The sequence below is a fragment of the Chrysochloris asiatica genome, unplaced genomic scaffold, assembly GCF_000296735.1.
Source record: "Chrysochloris asiatica unplaced genomic scaffold, ChrAsi1.0 scaffold00086, whole genome shotgun sequence".
NCBI classification, from domain to species: domain Eukaryota; kingdom Metazoa; phylum Chordata; class Mammalia; order Afrosoricida; family Chrysochloridae; genus Chrysochloris; species Chrysochloris asiatica.
In genome coordinates this window covers 4962468-4969030 of record NW_006408604.1, presented here as the reverse complement: position 1 = coordinate 4969030, position 6563 = coordinate 4962468, and positions in this window count along the sequence as shown.

Here is a 6563-nt window from a genome sequence, read left to right as displayed (position 1 = left end):
ATGAAAGCAATTTTCCATTAACTGCCAGTGGCCTCATTTGTTACACTCAGCCCTAGAGGGCCTCTAACCTCTGACTAGTCTTACACGGTCTGCAACAGTAGTGGATGCTTCAAATTCAGACTGATGGGACCATGGCTTGCTCCCTGCTCCCACCATTGAAGCCCTGATGGAAGAGTCATGCGTCAGCTTGGGAGCTGTTCATAAGACTGTTACTTTATTGTTGGACATGGAACAGTTTAGTCACTTCTAAAAACCTGTGACTGCTTGTCTTCCTCCTTTTATGTAGTTGTTGGCATAGATAAGACAGCCTACCAACAGGTATTTAACTCCCATTTTGCTTTGTAACTTTGAAACAGTTCTAGCAGAGCATGATTTTCTGATCATTCCCAAATTACCTGTCTCCTTATTGGGGTGGAACTTCTTGTCTAAAGTAAGTGCCATTTTAGCATTTTTCCTCCGAGAATATATTGTAATCTTGACACAAGGGGCTCCACTGTGAGGAGATATTTCTTCTGAGCTAAGGGACCTAGGTCCTTAGGTCTGGGCAGACAGGTTGCCCACTTGAGCATCTTGCATTGTTGTTGTTGTTGTTATGTGTCATGGAGTCGGTTCTGACTCATAGTGACCCTGCACAGGGTTTCTGAGGCTGTAAATCTTTACAGGAGCAGAATGCCTCTTCTTTCTCCCACAGAACCACTGGTAGTTTTGAACTGCTGACCCTGAGGTTAGCAGCCTGAATTTTTTAACAATGTTTTATTGTTAATTATGTGATAGTTTAGATGGGAGAACATTAGTTTTACATTCATTCTATCATATCGTTGCCATGGTTACAATCCCCTCCATGCAATCCTTCCCCGGTACTCCCCTAGTCTTCAGCACACAGTTGCTCTCTCTCTCTGAATCTAAAGTCCCCAGCTGTTCCATCACTCCGCATCATCATCTCTGCCTCCATCTCAGGCATCACTGCTTCTCTGGGTAGGGTCCTGCACTCCGCTCTTCTTTGTTGATGGTCCTAGGGACCTCCGCTCCTAGACTGGAAAGTTAATCACTCCCCTCTTTGCTATAAAACGTCTTTACATTTCCAACCCTCACAATCAGTCCTAATAACAATTACTCACTATTGTATCACAAGAGACCCATCTGCATTTCATTTCATCAGCCCCATCTAGACAGATTGGATACTACTCAGTGGAGATTCTACCTTCCTCCAGGCCCTCTGGATCTATGTTCCCTCTTGAAAGCTTGTAAGCCAGTCACTTCTTGCAGTTGTAGCCACCCCACCACCACCATTTTGGGTAGCCAATGTCCAAGTTGCCCATCCCTGTCTACTCTGTGTGTGGAGGAGGTGGGAATGATTCTTGCTGTAAGGATTTGTTCCCTCTTTTGAGCTACTGCTTCCATAGGTGTAGGTCAAGTTCATCAAATTGTATTTTTTTTGTTCCTCTTTTTTTTTCTTCTGGTTGAGCTCTGATCATCCAGTGATTGGTCAACTAGGTCTCCACCCATGTTCACCGGAGTCTATTGAATGTTGTAAGACTTAGTTCACAGCTTCATTGATGTTTTTCCCTCACTTCCTCTTATTGGTGACAAACGTGGCCACCAATAAGAGCGCATGTCTGCTCTTGTATTCCCATTGAGTCTTAGTCTTGCCAGCAGTGTGGCAAGACCTGGGGACTCTTGGGCCCAGAGTCAGTGACATAGTCACAGAGCACTAGAGTGGAGAGTGAAGCATCCAGCTGATAAGAAGAGAGGACATATACACAAGAACACCCACACTTGCAGATAAGACCCACTTGACCTGGCTTCAATGACTGGATGATCAGAGTCAACCTCTCTTTCCTTTGAATGTACTTACTCAAATTTGGAGTAGTGCAGATAATGTGGACAGTACTTCCACAAAGATTAAAGAATTTGGGGGGATGCTTTAGGAAAACTGCTTACAGAGCTCTCCTTGGAGCCCCCTAGTGTCCTTGTTCAGTTTGTGGATGACTTATTGATTTGTAGTGCCTCTTATGAAATGTCAGTTGTAGATAACAGGAAAGTACTTGCGTTTCTAAACAAAGAAGAATTTAAAGTTTCTAGGGATAAGGCTCAGTTGTGTAAACCAGAAGTCACGTAGCGGTGCCCATCCCATGACAGAGTTAGAGCTATTTGCACATTGACTAGCCCTTCAACTAGAAAACAGTTAAGGGAATTCTTAGGAATGGCAGGGTACTGCAGAATGTGGATTCCTAAATTTGGATAACTGGCCAAGTCCTTATATGAGGCCTTAAAGTGGAAAGAGATTGAGAAATTGGAGTGAGTGCTGAATGAGAAAATGCCTTCCAGACACTTAAGAAGACTCTCTGAGTGTTCCTGGCTTTAGGAATTTCAAACCTAGATAAATCTTTTATTTTATATGTGACTGAAAAGAACAAAGTTATGGTAAGAGTGCTAATTCAGGATCTGCAAAGTGTACCTCAGCCAGTTGGCTACTTACCTACGGCTCTAAATCTAGTAGCTGCAAAATGACCACACTGTTTAAGTGTAGTAGCTGCAGCTGCCTTACTGGTAGAGGAAGCCCAAAAGGTATTTTACGTTTGAGACCTTATGGTTTGAACCTTCTACTCCCTTATCCTTTACTATTAAGACAAGGTGGCCATTGGCTTCCTGATAGCATTAGGCTTAAATATCAACTAATCCTCCTAGAAAATTCAGATGTCAAAGTCTAAGTATGCCAGACCTTGAATCCAGCTGCCCTTCTGCCCATGAACACAAGTTCTGAGGGTATACCATGTATTCACTATAATTGTGAAGAGTCTGTTATGACCCAGTTTCCAATACCAACACTTGTAGGACCTGTCCACATGGGTACATAGAAAGATAGGGAGATAAAGTCACATACTGCCTTCTTTTTACCTGAAGTTAAACAGGTTAATGCTTTGGTTAACTTAAACTTGTTAATGCTGAGGTAATTTTGCTCAGATACTTAAACAACAACAACAACATTGTCCTCAATACGTCTATTGCATAAAAACAGTACATTTAAAGTAGTATGTGTTACATTCCAAAGCATTTTTGTTGTTGTTTTTGTTAAGTGCCTCGAGTTGGTTCCAACCCATAGTGACCCTGTTGAGGGTTTCCAAGGAGCAACTGGTTAGCTTGAACCACCAACCTTGCAGTTCAAACCAACTTTTTATTCTAGCACATTAACCCACAGTGCCACACCAGGACTCCAGTGCACTTTTAGGATACTTTAATAGATTTTCAGATCAAATGAAAGGCTTTTAAAGTGCTGTTCAACAAGCAGCTTTATGTAGAAAGGTATAAAAAGAGAGATGAAGGGTGGGGAATAGATACTATACAAAATGTACATTTATGAAAATGAAACCAGAAACAATTGTTTCTGTGGTATTTATTTTTTTGTTTTATCTTTAGTAGAGAAATTAAAAACACACACATACACAAACACACAAACAGCCTCGGAAACCCTAACAGGGTCGCTTTGAGTCAAAACTGACTCCATGGGCACATAACTAACTATATTACTATGTTGTTGCTGTTATGTGCCGTGGAGTCGTTTCCGACTCAGCGACCCTGCATAGGATTTCCGAGGCTGTAAATCTTTACGGGAGCAGAAAGCCTCATCTTTCTCCCACGGAATAGCTGGCAGTTTCCAACTGCTGCCCGTAAGATTAGCAGCCCGATTCGTAACCTCTGCGCTACCAGAACTGATTATCTCTTCTGATACAACTGATACAATTGATTATCTCTTCTCTTTTATGATATTACTTTTATACATTACAATACTAATTTAAAATTTTATTATAGTTATACTAATTTAAAATTGAATCTTATCATTGTTGTTTGTCATTGGTAAAGAAAGATTTTTAAAAGACACCTGTATTTAATCATTTGAAAATAATATTGAAGATACTAATATTTGGTTAATTATTTTAAATATGCTAGCATTATTATTTATAAAAAGATCTATTATCTTCCTTCTCATTAATTGCATTTATAAGTATTCAATTTCTAAGACCTTAAAATGTTTTATAGCTTTACTTATAATGTACAAGAATTAGAAAAAAAAATCAAGACTCAAATATAAAATATTTAAGCTGAAATGATGAATGTGATCAAATCTAGTAATATAATTTTGACTTGAAAGTAATAGAAAGCTTTGTAAATGAGCACTATAGAGACATTTACTGAAGTAAACTGTCAACAAAGTTTGGTTTGTGATTATGGGCATTTTTCCAGGGAAAGCATCCATAGATCTTACTTAATGGTAAAATGGTCTTTGATTTTTAAAAACCAATAAGTAAAACCAGAACTCAGAAAAACATTATGTACAACTCTCTATTCAAATTTCTAGGAATGATAAATTGATAATTGATGTGGTTCTTGTAAGGACTAAGTAATCAGTCACCTAAAACACGACATTATTTATCATTTATTTCAGTAGTTATATCAGTCTCTTCTCTTTCTTTTTCTCTCTTTCTCATTCTCTCTCTCTTGAATCCTTTTTCCTTCTATCTTCTTTGTCCTCTCTTTTATACTCTCTCCCACTTTGCCATCTTGAACAAAAAAATTTCCCTTCAACTTGCTGATCGCTCTCTCACCAAGATAAGTATTGAATACCAGTCTAATTCACCATGAAAGACAACCCAGACTCTTTAAAATAAATAAAATCACTGATGTTGGAAAATATTTCCTTTCAGATATAATTTTGTTTTCTAATCTATAGACTAACAACTGTTTTCTTAAAATGGTCAGGTAATGAATATTTTCACCTTTGCAGGCCATATCATCTCTGTTGTAACAGCACAGATAGATCTTGTAGCACAAATGCAGCCATAGACAATACATAAACAAATGGGCATGGCTATTTTTCAATTGGAGTCCTGGTGAGGCACTGCGGGTTAATGAGCTAATCTGCAAAGTCATTTGAGCATCAAGACAGGCGGTTCAAGTTCACCAGCCACTCCTTAGAAACCCTATACAGGGTGGCTATGGGTCGAAAATGACTCATTGACACTTAACAATAACAATTTTTCAATTAAACAGTGTAGAAAAAGAGGTGATAAATAGTCCAAGAAAGCATAGTTTGTTGACCCTTGCTCTAGACCAGATCAGGATTTTCCTCTAGGTGTCCACTGAATTTTATTGTATTTAATCAATCATAAATTAGCACAATTTAAAATCAATGGTGTTCTTATATCCATACAGTTGTGTACTTACATCCTAGGTTTGTCAAGCATATAGATATTGTCTTAGGAATCTGTACAAGTTTTATTCTTATTTCAGTCTGAACTTTAAAATGTAATATTAAATTCTAACTTCTTTAGCACATTTTTCTATTTATAGTTATTTGTACTCCTGAGTAGTCTTTCGATTTCATTATGGATTTTCTCTAGATCCTTTCTTAATCCATAGGTGTTACATTATTTCTTTTTCATTGTTAATAATTTTCAAGTTTATAATAAGATTTAAAATATCCAGGACAAAGTTGATTATCTCTTCTCTTTTATGATATTACTTTCTAAATCCTAAAATTGATTCTGTCTGGTAGAGTATCAGCTGTCTTTTATATCATGTTAGCAGATTTTAACTCTCCTCCATATCAAGTGTCACAATATGTTGGTATAAATATGGTAATTCATACTCAGTCATAATTATATGACTTGAGATGAGAGATTAAAGCAAAACCCATTTTAAAAAGCAGATTTCATGGCAGAGAATCCAGAAGGTCAGTAATTGTAGATTTTTACATCTTTTCACCACCTTTCTTATTTGAAACCCTTTGGCCTCCATGAACATGCAATCAGTTGACACACTTGCTTGGGTCTAAGTAAATATTCATAATTTAACTAAACAATTCCATGATTTTCAGAAGGCAGAGCTACAGATAAATCAGAGAACCATGCAGCAAGATGCATACTAGCTATAATTCAGATGTGAAACTATATATTCTTAAAAAGAAAACAATGATGCAGACATTACTAGTAGATATCTCCTGAGATTTAGCATATTGAAGTAAACTGTTCTAATGCCACTAATGTAATTTCAAATTATCATTAATCAGGACCACAATTAATTGGTCAATTGCCATAAATATCTATAGATAGAAACTTATTTTCCTTACCTGTCTTGATAAATTTAAGAGGAAATACAACATTTAGATTGCTCTTTTATGCTAGACCCGAGTATTCAATTGTTACTGTTTTCTTTTTCTCTTTGTCATGAATTTTATTGAGACAATGTTGTTGTTGTTTTTATGTGCTGTCAGGTTAGTTCCAACTCAGTGACACCATGCAGAACAGAATGATACCCTGCTGGCCCTGTGCCATTCTAGCAATTGTTATATTTGTGCTACTGCCACTGTGTCACTCCCTCTATTTGAGGCTCTTCCTCATTTTCATTGACTCTCCACTCTACCAAGAATGATATTCTTCTACGGAATAGGTTCCTGTTGAAAGCCTGTCTAAAGGATGAGCGATATCAATGCTATCCCCTCTGTACACAGGGTAGATAGGGATGGGCAACTTAGACATTGGCTACCTAAAATGAGGGAACAAAAA